General features: G+C 38.8%; 1 pseudogene; it reads right to left on the bottom strand.

Annotated features, from left to right (window-relative positions):
- Positions 1-853: 853 nt before the first annotated feature.
- Positions 854-13,595, bottom strand: LOC122905346 (annotated as a pseudogene).
- Between the last annotated feature and the right edge of the window lie 591 nt (positions 13,596-14,186).

The following is a 14,186-nucleotide window of genomic DNA, read 5'->3' as shown; positions in this document are numbered from 1 at the left end:
TTTTAATTATTTCATTTGTAATTGATGTTATATCTAGAATTTCAACTGCTTTTTATATATTGGCTTTGTATTCTGCAACCTTGCTAAATTCACTTATTAGTTCTAATAGCTTTTTTGTAGATTCCTGTCCTCTGCAAATAAGAAAATTTTTACTGCTTCCTTTCTCACCTATAGGCTTTTTTTTTTTTTTTTTACTTTTTCTTATTTACTGCACTGGCCAGGATCTCCAGTGAAATGTTAAATAGTAGTGTTGAAAATCAAAATATTTGCTATGTTTTTAATCTTGAAAACATCAAGTCTTTCATCCCTAAGTATATTAGTTGTAGGGTTTTTTTTGCATGCCCTTAGTCATATTGAGGAAGTTCATATCTATTTCTAGTTTGCTCCATGTTTTTGCTGTTAAATTTTATCAGATGCTTTTTCTGTATCTATTGGAATAATTATATTTTTGATATTTAGTCTATTAATATAGTAGATTTACATTGTTTAAATACTGAACAAGCCTTGCATTTCCAGGATAAATTCTACTTGTTCATGATGGATCATCCATATATATATCCATATATATAATATACACACACATACATATACACACACACATATTTTTTTCTGGATTTGATTTTCTAATCTAATATCTGATCAAACATTTCTGCATTTATGTTCCTGAGGGATATTAGTCTATAGTTTTCACCCTTTGAGATCTTTGGCTTTGGAACCAGGTTAAAACTTGCTTTCATAAAATGAATTAGGAAATGTTTCCTTTCCTTTTGTTTTTCTGAAAGAGTTTGTATAGGATTGATATAATGTCTTCCTTAAATATTTGATAGGATTCAACTGTGAAATTAGCTGGATTTTATTTGTAAAATTGTTGGAGGTTTTTTAACAGGAAGTAGGACTTATTGGTGGACATTAATAAGGAGGGGGCAGTGCTGAAGTTCTCATGAGTGCAGAGCCCACCATTTGTCCAGGAGGCCACAATTAGAGGTGCCATGTAGATGGCCCACAAGCCATCTGGGATGAACTACTTTTCAACCATGATGTCTTCAAATTCCTCCACATTAGACTTAGTAAAGTTGGATCTTGAAAAGTCCAGGGAACTTGAACTTGGCTCTGTATAGACCCCCAATTACATGCTTCTTGTCCTGCAGCTTGGTACAGATGGACATGGTGACTTGGTCAATGTGGAATCTGGCCACTGTGCCTTGGGGCTTTTCAAAATCACCCCACATAGCATACTTGTTCAAAGCACGTCAACCCCAGCACAGGACAACATCTTGTTGATATGGATGACGTGGAAGAGGTGGATGTGAAAACCATCTTTTGTACAGCTTTTCACCACATACTTATTGGCACAAATACTTGCAGCCTGCAAGTTTAGAGGAGAGCCGCTCATATTTATCTGACACCATATGACCACATATGGGCACTCATCCACTTTTGCTGTCTTCCACCCTAGGTCAAAGATGCAGATCTTGGAATCAGGGACACCTTTGCAGAAACAAAAGTTTGGATATGGCTTGTTCTTACAGTTCTATTAACATGAGGTAGGGAGATGGCCCATGGCAACCCCAGGATCTTCAGTGGTGTGCCAAGGCGAAAAGCTATTTGTGAAATTGTTTTTTAATTATAAAGTCAATTTTTAAATTGAGATAACAGTGCTCATGTTTGCTCTCTCTTCTTGTGCTGGTTTTTGTCATTTGTGTCTTTCAAGGAGTTTATCCATTTCATCTAGGTTGTCTAATTCATTGGCATGAAGCCATAAAATTTCCTTCTTATCTTTTCAATAGCTAGAGGTTCTGCAGTGGTTCCCTTGCCTTTATTCCTACTATTGCTAATTGTCTGCTTTCTTTTTCCCTAATGAATCCAGCTAGTTTCATTAGTCTTTCCAAACATTAGCTTTTAGCTTTTTGAAGAGTTTTAGCTATTGTTTTTCTGTTTTCTATTTTATTGGTACCAGTGCTTACCTTTATTATTTCCTTTTTAGCTTGTTCTGGGTTAAATTCATTCCCCTTATGGTAGAAGCTTACTTTGATCATTTATTTGGGACTTTTTCTTCCTAATATAAGCATATAATGCTATTAGTCTTTTTATTTCCTTTATGTTCTACTTTATCTTTATGTGTTTCTTAACTTCTCTTGTGATATTTTTCTTTGATCCAGTTCATTAGAGGTGTGTCATTTAATTTTCAGGATATTTTGGGTTTTCCTAGTTGCCTTATTTTAATATTTCTGATTTAATTCTACTGTGCTCAGCGAATCTACTTGATATGATTTAAATCTATTTAAATTCACTAGGGCTTATTTTGTGGGTCAGAAAATCTTAGTGAATCTTAGAGAACCCTAGCTGCATTTCAAAAGAAGGTAAAATATTTATTCTGCCAGTGGTGGAGTAGTATGCCATAAGTATCATTTAAATCGAAGTGATTGATAACCTTGTTTGGATATTCTACATCTCTGATGAGTTCATCTAATTTTATCAATCTCTAAGAGAAAGCTGCTTAATTCTCCAACTGATGTAGAATTGACTGCTTCTTCTCTCAATTTCATCAAATTTGCTGCATGTTTTGGGTGCACACACATTTATAATTGTTATATATTTCTGATGAATTGACCTTTTATCTTCATTAAGTGCCTTTATCTCTTGCAAAACAATATTTCTTTTTTTTTTTTTCCAATTTATTTATTTTCAGAAAAACAGTATTCATTATTTTTTTCACCACACCCAGTGCTCCATGCAAGCTGTGCCCTCTATAATACCCACCACCTGGTACCCCAACCTCCCACCCCCCCGCCACTTCAAACCCCTCAGATTGTTTTTCAGAGTCCATAGTCTCTCATGGTTCATCTCCCCTTCCAATTTACCCAAAAGCACATACCCTCCCCAATGTCCATAACCCTACCCCCCTTCTCCCAACCCCCCTCCCCCAAGCAACCCACAGTTTGTTTCGTGAAATTAAGAGTCACTTATGGTTTGTCTCCCTCCCTATCCCATCTTGTTTCATGGATTCTTCTCCTACCCACTTAAGCCCCCATGTTGCACCACCACTTCCTCATATCAGGGAGACCATATGATATTTGTCTTTCTCCGCTTGACTTATTTCGCTAAGCATGATATGCTCTAGTTCCATCCATGTTGTCGCAAATGGCAAGATTTCGTTTCTTTTGATGGCTGCATAGTATTCCATTGTGTATATATACCACATCTTCTTGATCCATTCATCTGTTGATGGACATCTAGGTTCTTTCCATAGTTTGGCTATTGTGGACATTGCTGCTATAAACATTCGGGTGCACGTGCCCCTTTGGATCACTACGTTTGTATCTTTAGGGTAAATTCCCAGTAGTTCTTGCAAAACAATATTGTTAAAATCTATTTCATTTGATATTAATGAAGACCTTTAAGCACCCTTATGCTTTTTGTTTGCATTGCATATCCTTTTTCCATCTCTGCATCTTTATATTAAAATGGAATCCTGGTAGAAAATGTTTGGTTTTTGTTTGTTTTATAACCCATTCTGATAAACTTTTGGAATGTTGAATCTATTAACATTTATTATAATTATTAATATAGCTTAGTTGGGTCTATTATTTAAGCAGATGCTTTGTCTCCCCTGCTTTTTTATTCTCTTATTTCTCTTTTCGTGCTTTTTAGATTGTTTGAATATTTTCATAATTCCAGTTTAATATTTTCTGCTCTTTTGCTGTGTTTCTTTGCAGCTTTCTCAGTGTTTTCACTAAGAATTATAATAAGCACTCTTAAATTTTCATTGTCCAGTTACTAGAAAAATATTACTACTATAATAATAGTTGTTATCTGTGTTAAAACTATGTATGTTATAAACCTTACAAGAAATATTATCTTTTTCTTTACACAGTTCAGTTGTTTGCAAAGAAACTGGAAGTAAAGGGGGACCCAAACAGTCTTTTGTATCATCCAAAAGTCATTATTTCCAGTGCTCTTCTTTTTTTCCTGAGGATTCAAGTTTGCATCTGCTGTCATATTCTTTTAACCTAAAGAATGTCCTTTAGCTTTTTTGTAATGCAAGTCTTCTGGTGACAAATTATCTTAATTTTATTTTATTTGAAAATGTCTTTTTTTGTCTCATTTTTGAAAAATACTGTGTGTAAAGAATACAGATTAAGTAGATATCTTAAGTCTCACCTTTAAAGACTTTTTAAACTTCTTAATGAGATGGAATGCTTAATTGAAGTGACATTGTGCTTTGTATATGTTTTCTTCCTATATGATAAGTTTTTTTTTCCCCTCTGCTCCCCATGAAATGAGGAAAATGAAAATTCTATCCTCATACTTCAACATCAAATATTATCTCTTCTTGTGCCTAATGTGCTGGTCAGAGAAGTGCAATTTTCTGACTTCATATTTATATATTATATATTACATCTCAAATAGAAAAAGAAAAAAATCATAAGACAGACAGTGAGGATGTCCTAAGTAGAGCATATCTTATCTGAACATTTCTTTTTACTTTCAATCGCTTACCCTGCACTGAGAATTTCAGCATGCAATGACGTTTTCCTTTTGCTTATCGATCCAGTTATGCATCCTCCTCCACTGATGAACCTTTCATGTGATTTCCCATTGCTATCACTATGAGGTCTTTGATTGCAGATCTGTTGCATTCTTTTATCTTTTCCTATATCTCTCTATATATGGCCCTTTTTAAAAGATAATGCTGTATTTGGTCCTTCACCAATGCCAATCCCAATAAGCAGAATGTCCAATTGAATGGAAAAGCATCAAGAATGTTCCAGAACACCTCACCATTATCCCTGAAACAATATCTGGCTCTGGCCCCAGGTGCAAGTTTTTGCAGAGAAATCTAAGAGAATATACCACTGCTTTGGGCAGTTGCCTTCATTCTTAAATGATATTTTCAATAAATACAGGATTCTAATTTGACAGTTGTTTTTCTTTCAGCATTTTCAGAAGGTTATTCTAGTCTTTTCTGTCTTTAAGGATTTCTGATGAGAAGGTGCCTATTTAACCATCACTGTTTCTCTATATGCAGTGTGTCAATGTTCAAAATTTGTTTCTTATCTTTGGCTTTTAACAATGTGCCATGGTGTGACATAACCTTGGATTTTCTTTGTTCACTGTGGTTGTTGTTTGTATAGCATGTTGTACCTAAACATTTCTATCTTTCATCAAATTTAGTAAGTATTCAGCGATTATGTCCTCAATTTTTTTTTCCTGTCCCATTTTCTTTCTCTTTTCCTTCTGGCATTCCTGTATGTTTGATTATTTTGTCCAATTAACAAGATATTGTTTATTTTTCAAAATCTGGTTTTTCTTATTTTTCATTTTTGGTCATTTCTATTGCTCTGTCTTTGAGTTCACTTACTATTTCCTCTGCCATCTCTTTGACTATTAAGTTTTTTCAGGGGATTTTTTTCATAATTCTAATTTTCAGGTCTTTAGCTTCCATTTGCTTCTGACTTTATTGTTTTTATTTCTCTGCAGAGACTTCTCATTTTTCTGCTGAGATTCTCAATTACTGAAAACACATTCTGTCTTACTTCATTGACTGTTCTTATAATAGCTGCTTTGATATCTTTATCTGTTCATTTCAACAACTTGTTCATCTCCAGGTCAGGCACAATTCTTTGTCTTTTCCTTAAGAATGAGTTTCATTAGGGGGATCTTTGTACACTGGAAAATTTTGAGTGAATCTTAGACCCTGTGAAGGTTAACAGATCCTGGATACCTACTTTTTTCTCTGACAGTGTTATTCCCTTTGTTTTAGGAGGGAGTTTTCTTGGCTGTCTTGAAATGCAGATGGTTGCTTGGACAGCAGTTCTGTTTCAGTTCAGATCTTTTGTCTTTCGCTGAGCTGTTTTGAGTCTTTTCAATGCATGCGTGTTTCTGGGGACACTCAGAAACACTGTTGGACAGAGACTGGGGATTCCCTCCTCTAACCTCTTTCCTTCCTTACACCTACTTGCACTCAGTTTCCTGGCTTCACTATGGTTTCTCAGAAAAAGTACCCTTGCCACTGCTGTGTGAGCCAGGCAGACCATACTTATCCCCATGACTACTAAAAACCATGGAAATGGAAACTTGACCAGATAGATCCACCTTTCTAAAAACACATGCACACTCCCTATTAGTCTGAGCTTCAGTTTGCTGTTTAACACTATCAGGTATCTTATCCTATGACCTGTTTCCATGGTGGTTTTCTGCAAGGGAGGGAACTGTTCAGTAGGGTCTTAGTCTATCAGATTCACAAGTGGAGGACTCTGCGTAAGTTTGTTTGTTTGTTTTGAGAGAGAGAGAGAGAGAGAGCACATAGGGGCATATGTGCAGGAGTTGGGGGCAAGAGGCAGAGAAGAGGGAGAGAGAGAATCTTAAGCAGGATCCATCTCACTACCCTGAAATCATGACCTGAGCCAAAACCAGGCATTGGGCTATTAACACACTAAGCCACCCAGGCACCTTTGCTTAACTTTATTTTTTAAATAATTTTGTACCCAGGTGAAAAGTTTCTAGTACAAGTATAAAAAAAAAAAGTACTTTTTAATCTAAATATAATGGGAGGAGTTAAAAAAACTACCGTATTCACTTGCTGTAAGAAATCAGTCAAGATACCAAATCAGTGAGGGCACCTGAATGGCTCAGTGGGGTAAGCCTCTGCCTTAGGCTCAGGTCATGATCTCAGGGTCCTGAGATCGAGTCCCTCGTCCAGCTTTCCGCTCAGCAGGAAGCCCACTTCCCCTCCCCCCGCCTGCCTTTCTTCCTACTTGTGATTTCTCTCTATGTGTGTCAAATAAATAAATAAACTCTTTAAAAAAAAGATACCAAATCAATCGATAAATACTCTGGAGGTGAGGTTGTAATCTTCAAGGCTGAAGCACAGTAGTATAATTCTCAAAATAGCAAGTATTTATCGAACGTTTGTATTTGCTTTTCAGAATGGCATGATGACTTGGGTACTAGTTCCATCCCTGTTTTACAGCTGAGGAAAGAGAGGCACAGAAATGAACTAACCTGACCAAGGTCACAGAGTGAAGGAGCCTGGATGTTTCAAGGGAATCCAGAGACACCCAGAGCCAGCCCCAGCATCCCCCGAGTGAAATTTTAAGAGACAGTCCATGTCCTCAGCCGAGGGTTGTGTCCAACAGGCAGAGCAAAAAATGTAGGCTCAGGCTCAGTAGGCTCCATAAAAAGCCCATCCTAGACAGGAGGAGCAGAAGTCACAGGAAAGGTGTTGGGTTTGGTGGGAAGGCTGCAGAGTGTAGGAACTGTCACAACCCGAGGGTCTGTGAGTCATGGCCAGCAGGGCACACGGGCACAAAGTTCAAAACTAGCAGAAGGCACTGGCCACACCGCAGTGGACACCAGGGCAGGATGCCTAGAAGGAGCAGCGTTCTGTGTCAAGAGCTCTTCTGTGATCACTATAAACCCTTTCTCCACTCAGATGCCCTCAGGGGAAAAGACCATGAGGGAAGAACCTTGAGAGACAACTCTGAAGGAAGTTTGGGCTTTGCATTGATTAAATACTCTCAAAACTTTCTAAAATTAAAAGTGGCACATTAGCTAGCAAGCTTAAACGTGTTTTCCTCTCCATTCACAGCTGGTACGGAAGTTTTAAAGTAAGATGATGCCCGTTACAGAAAAAAAATTATGATATTTTTGCACACCTGAGTCTAACATTTCGTACGTTGGGACCCTCCTCCCTTACACCAGGAAACAGACATTCGCAATACCTTGCGTTAATCGGTCCGTGGAGAACAGCAAAGTCTTCTGAGAAGATAGAAGATATAGCGTCCAAGCTAAAAAGAGCCAGAGCAGGCAGTAGCACGCCTGGGAAGGGGAAGGTATTTCATGATCTTGCCTTCAATTCTTTCAACTAGTTGAAAGATTTAGAGGTAAATATGATTGGTTTGTAGAACTTCAAGTCTACTAATTAGAGCTGGAATTTTCAGAATAAGGGAGAAAACAGAAATGAGGGTCGAAGTTAGGAAGACATAGATCATGTGTGCTCCATTCCTCCCAAATTAAATGAATTACACAAAATCCTTTGTAAAAATATAACTGGATTATTATGGAACTAGAAAAGCTGGTTCTAAAGTTAATAATGAAAAATAGTAAATAAGAAAATGAGAACATTTTTGAAGAGTAAGAATAATAAGGAATCATTTATTATAACATGTTACAAATCTATAATCTAACAAAACATAGTATGGTTCTAGTGCACGGGTAGATTGACCAGAGAAATGGAATAAAAGTCCTGGATTAGACTCAAATACATAAGGTAATTTAGTAAATGATAAAAATGACAATTTGAGTCAAGTGTTGAGGGTAATTGATTATTCCCTCTATGGTATCTGAGTGTCTGGGAAAAAAAACAAAGCTGGAGCCATACCACATACTTATGCCAAAATAAATGCAGAATTCTGATGAATAAAAGTTTTAAATGTCAAAAATAAAACCATTAACATTCTGGAGGAAGCCACAAAATATTCTTTTTGAAAATTTAGTCTCAGAATGAAGAGGATTTTTCTCAGTGTGATGCAAAACTCAGAAGCCAACACTTTTTTGATAAATTTGATGACATGAAAATATTCCTCACAGAGAAAAATGCCATAAGAGAAGTCAAGACAATGACAAGTTAGAAAATATTTTTTTTAAAAAAAGTTATTCTGGAAAGAACTAATTTCTTTAATATGTAAGGAGAATGACCAACAATATGATCATTAATGGGCAAAATGTGTTTTCATACAGTTCACTAAAAAAGCTAATATGAATATGAGAATGTGTGCAACTGCTCTTTTTTAAAAGATATATTTATTTATTTACTTGTCAGAGAGAGAGAGAGAGAGAGCGCAAGCACACAAGTGGGGGGGCAGCAGTCAGAGGGAGAAGCAGACTCACTGCTGAGCAAGGAACTGGAAATAGGACTTGATCCCAAGACCCTGGGATCATGACCTGAACTGAAGGCAGATGCTTAACCACCTGAGCCACCCAGGCACCCCTGTTCAACTGCTCTTGTAGAATTTTTTTTAAAAAGCAATTAGAACTACCATGACACACAGATTTTTACTGCTCGGGTGGACAAAAGGCACACATGGGAGCTCTGTAGGCTCTTGCTGGCAGGGAAGCACTTGTCCTTTTGGAGGATGCATAACCTGGGCTAGTCTGGAAGGCAGTCTTCTCAACACAGATTGCACTTTAGCATCACCCGGGCCCTTTAAAAATTCCTGATGGCCAGGGAATAATCTGAATCTTTGTGGAGGGACCTACCCACCTGCAGTTTTAAGCTCCCTGGGAGATTCCTCTATACAGGCAGGTTGAGAATTTCTGCTGGAAGGAATTTAAGAATTCAGGTTATAGATATACTCACTTGCATAACATTATATGCAAAAAGATGAGTCCTTGAAACGTGGTTTGCAGTTGCAAAGACAGGCAACACCCCTGTCAGCAAGGCACCGGTTAGATGATCGGATGCCTCCAGATGATGGACAATGATACAGAATGCAATTCTGTATAAGTTGGCTTGGAGCGATTGTGATAAAGTACAGTACGGTTAGTGAGAAAAACGAAGTGTGTAGAGTGTGGATACAGTATCACCACTGGTGTGCACAGAAAGATTGTGTGCTTAGGCTTGGAGATGTATGCAGCCTGAAGACAGCTGGGAGGTCTGGGGGACACTGGTGTGGGAATGCCTCTGGGAAGGCAGTAAGACGGGGAAGGGATTGGGAGGGAGACTCCTTTTCACTCTATAACTCTTTGTTCCTTTTGGATTTTTAGCTAAGCACATGTATTAACTATTTTATAAAGTTAAATATTTTTTAAAGCAGATGTGAGCCTAATCTCTCAGACAGATATGGATTGTTGTCCTGCAGAGGGTTTTAAACTTTTTTTGAAAATCAATATTTGAAATCAATAGCTCTACTTTAAAACCCAATTTTTTACGTTTTTTGGGAAAAAAAATCAGAACATCTAGTAGCACTGGGCCTAAAGCCCCGTACTGTGTCTATGAGCTAAAGGTGGTAGGTGTCACTGTCCCCTTCAGGGAGGGCAGGAGGCTCCTGTTGGTCACAGGAATCTTCCACGGGCTCCTGAGGCAGGAATTCTATGTTTATTTCTTACTCGCCGATGATAGTGTCTAGCACATAGGAAGTGCTTGATGGTTTTTATTTTAAAATGGAATCAAATTTCCATATTAATTATAAATTACACTTTACTGGTGTGAAAAAAGGGGGAATGGTGTGTAGGAGGGGGTTGCTGCAATGGAATAATTCTTGTTTTACCCTGCAATGACAGCTGTTAACATGCAGTGCATGTGTATGGTATTCAAAGAAGGTCTGGTTATTCTTCTCTAGTGACATTGCAAGGCCTAACATATACCAAAATATACAAAGGTGCAAGAAGTGTGGAAATTAATGTTTCCAAATCAATGTTTCTAAGAAAATGGACCTCCTCTTTCAGAAAGACTATGTTATTTACTGATGTATTCCAGAGAAACTAATTGGCAATCTGGTCAGGGTATGCCTATGAGTTTAATACATTCATTTTTCTCTCACCAAAAAAAAAAAAAAAATTAAAATGCCTATTAACTAGTATACAATTCAGAGAATAGAAATTGGCATGGGGACTAATTACAGCTCACAAAGAAAAAAATCTGCTATTTTGATGAATATGTGTTTTCCTAGCCTTTCTGTTATTTCCGTTAGTAACTGCAGAAAATAGTTTTAGTGTGAACAATTGTTATGGTTCCCTATGTATTTCTATTCTAAGTTGTGAATAAAGGCAGTGTTCCTGGCAAATACTTAGGGATCCATCTGGAAAGAGGGAATGACAAAAATTTCAGAAGATAAGCTTTCCTGGTTTCAAAGCCCCTCCTGCTTTAAACGCCTTGTTCCATAAAAAATATACATGATGTGGGACGCCTGGGTGGCGCAGTTGGTTGGACGACTGCCTTCGGCTCAGGGCGTGATCCTGGAGTCCCGGGATCGAGTCCCACATCGGGCTCCCAGCTCCATGGGGAGTCTGCTTCGCTCTCTGACCTTCTCCTCGCTCATGCTCTCTCTCACTGTCTCTCTCTCTCAAATAAATAAATAAAATCTTTAAAAAAAAAAAAAATATACATGATGTACAATACAAGATTCAGAAATTTTAAAACGTACACTCTCAAAAACCCATGGAATACGTAAATATCTGAACTCACACAAAAAAGCTAAACAACAACTGTGTACCCTCGGTTTGTTGGATCCAGGATCAATTCAGAAAGTCTAGCCCACTGCCAGCTGTTTTGTTTGGAGGGTTTTAGGGACATTCTTTGGCAGACTGCATTCTGAGTTGTTTTTTTTTTTTTTTTTACTTCTATTCTAGGGTCTTATGCAGGTCCTGAGCTGACTATTGTTGCCCAGCTGTTAGGACGATGGCACCCAAAGAATGTGAAAACAGAAGAATTAATATATAAAAGAGAGATCTGTTTTAAAACAGCGTGGAAGTGCCAGTATTTTATAGATTTATATAGATTTATAACCATACATTTTCAAATCAATTTTACAATTTATTCTCTAATGAGCTAAAACTCCTGCTTGCTACTGGCATGCCTCTCAAATTCGAAACACATTTTTCTATTCAACGAAAGTAGTAAATGATGCTGCTTGGAGCTTCAGAGGAAGCCTAAAACTCATGAGAAGTCCTAAAGTTGCCAAAATATTATATATTTTAAATGAAACAACAACAACAAAAATAGTACAAAGCCTAAACAAGTAAATTTGTATTTGAAATAGTTAACAATGATTTTTTTTAAAGAATTTATTTATTTATTTGACAGAGAGAAATCACAAGTAGGCAGAGAGGCAGACAGAGAGAGAGAGAGGAGGACGCAGGCCCTCTGCCAAGCAGAGAGCCCAATGCGGGGCTCTATCCTAGGACCCTGGGATCATGACCTGAGCTGAAGGCAGAGACTTAACCCACTGAGCCACCCAGGAACCTCTGGTTAACAATGATCTTAAAGGCAGTTTCTTGTGATAGAAAGAAATTAACCAGAAGTAATGAAACAGATTAGTGCAAAAATTATGAAAATCTGTTTTGTCTATTACAAAGTTTTTTCGTTCCTAATTTTATATGGATTTCCTCTCTTTTGATACAGGGGGAAAAGTACCCATACATGTGTGTTTATAGCTTTAGTTAAGGTTATGGAAAGGAGAGATTTTCCTTAAGCAACCGGGCACAAACTGGAAAAGAAAGGGAGGGTAGGGGGTATGTATATAAATACGTAAGAGAAGGAAAGCCTTCTGTGAAACAACGTGAGATGATGAACTCAAGTTCATCAGAACCACAAATAAGCACAAATCGGCGTGAATCCCTCAAGAGAAGGTAGCAGTCCACCAAATGGAGAGGGAGGTTCTGTCTGGGCTCTGCCTGCTGGTTGAAGCTGAGGCCCAACGGATGGTTTTCAACTGTCTCCCCAGGGCTTACCAAACAGTGGAGCATGTAGCAAGGGTTCACAAACATTTGTGGAATAAGTGAATGAACAAATAATGGGCCAATGAATCCTAACACCTGGGGGAGTCTGGTGTCTACACACACACACACACACACACACGCACGCACATACACACATCCCTCCTTTTTGGAAGAACAGCAGAGGTGAGAGGGACAGGGAGGTTGGGGGAGGGGCTGGGTGGCTCTCCTGCCCAGGGTGCCCTGGCTTCTCTCCACCAATCCTTGGGGATATGGTCTTGAGATGGACACCTCCCTCAGTCTCGCTTCTCTACCCCTTCAGGCTCTGGGGATACTTTCCAAGATCTATTCCTGCATTTGAAGGTAAGAGAGAAGACACAGAAGAGTCAATGCAGTTTTTCCAAGAGGACCCAACGAAAATTGATATCTGACCCATTTAGGGCTGCAAGAGAATGATTGAGTTGACTCATGGTAAATTACTTACTTATTTAAAACATTTACTTATTAGAGAGAGAGAGAGAAAGAGAGAGAAGGGGGAGGGGCAGAGGCAGAGGGAGAAAAAGGAATCTCAAGCAGACTCCCCACTGAGCACAGAGCCCATCACAGGGCTCAATCCCATGACCTTGGGGTCATGACCTGAGCTGAAACCGAGTTGAACACTCAAGGACTGAGCCATCCAGGTGCCCCTGGGGTGAATACTTTAAGGTATATTCTTATAATGTAATTTTTCTTACTAATTTTACATAGCCTTGATAATAGACATAAACTATTATTTTATCTGGTAAGATCTGTATTCTAACCATTTTTCCATGGAGCAGTGTGAGACAAAGCATGGTTAACTGACCTGTTTGTAACTACTAAGTGACAGAGCCAGGAGTGGGACCCAAAAAATGGGATCACAAGGTCATCCCTCCTGCCACCTGTTGATAATTAGCACCCCAACATCCCGTGATCCAGGTACATGTTTTTATTATAGGCAGAGCATCGAGCTGAGCCTGGATCTTGGCTTCACATCCTTTGTTCTCTCTCTACTGGGCCTCTTTGAATCCTACCCATTCGCTTGGCTTATCTTGGATCATCTTGTTGCCATCAGCTGGGTCCTGGCCCTGGCCTGGTCTCCAGTCCCAGTTATCCCCAGGCTGGGGTCTCCTGGCCATGCTTTGAGCAGCTTTTTCCCAATGACTGTGATGGCTTGCCCCTACCCTCTCCTGCCTCCCGTGCTCCTGGCCTGGGACTCATGCCCTGCTTCTACTCTGACCTTCCGTTTTCCTCTCCACTGGTCACTGCCCACTGGTCTCTGCTCCCAGTATTAATATCATTTATTCAGCATGGACTGAGAACTCATAGGCACAGACACATTAGCCATGAGGACCCAGCAATAAGCAAGTCAGAGCACTGCCTTCATGAGGCTTAGAGTCTGCCAGGTACAACGGAGGCTGGACAAGTATGACAAATTTGCTGACTGTCATAACATGAGGACCACAGGGGACAATGAGCTGATCAAGACCAGAGAGCAGAGGTTAGTCAAGGCCTCTCGGCAGGCTCTGGAATAGCGCTCTCATTCGCACTCCAGAGTGGAACGTGCACGGCTCAAACTTGATCATGTGAGATTCTGGCTTGTCTTCTCCCGCTCTTTGTTGTCCTAAATCAGCTGCCACTGTCATGTCAGAATACGACAGAAATGATATCTCTTCTAAACCAGTTATCTGTAACTTATTATTCATTTTTCTCCTTGAATTTGAACCTTT

Source organism: Neovison vison, chromosome 4 (assembly GCF_020171115.1).
Source record: "Neovison vison isolate M4711 chromosome 4, ASM_NN_V1, whole genome shotgun sequence".
Lineage (NCBI taxonomy): Eukaryota > Metazoa > Chordata > Mammalia > Carnivora > Mustelidae > Neogale > Neogale vison.
This window is presented reverse-complemented; position numbering and strand designations above follow the sequence as displayed.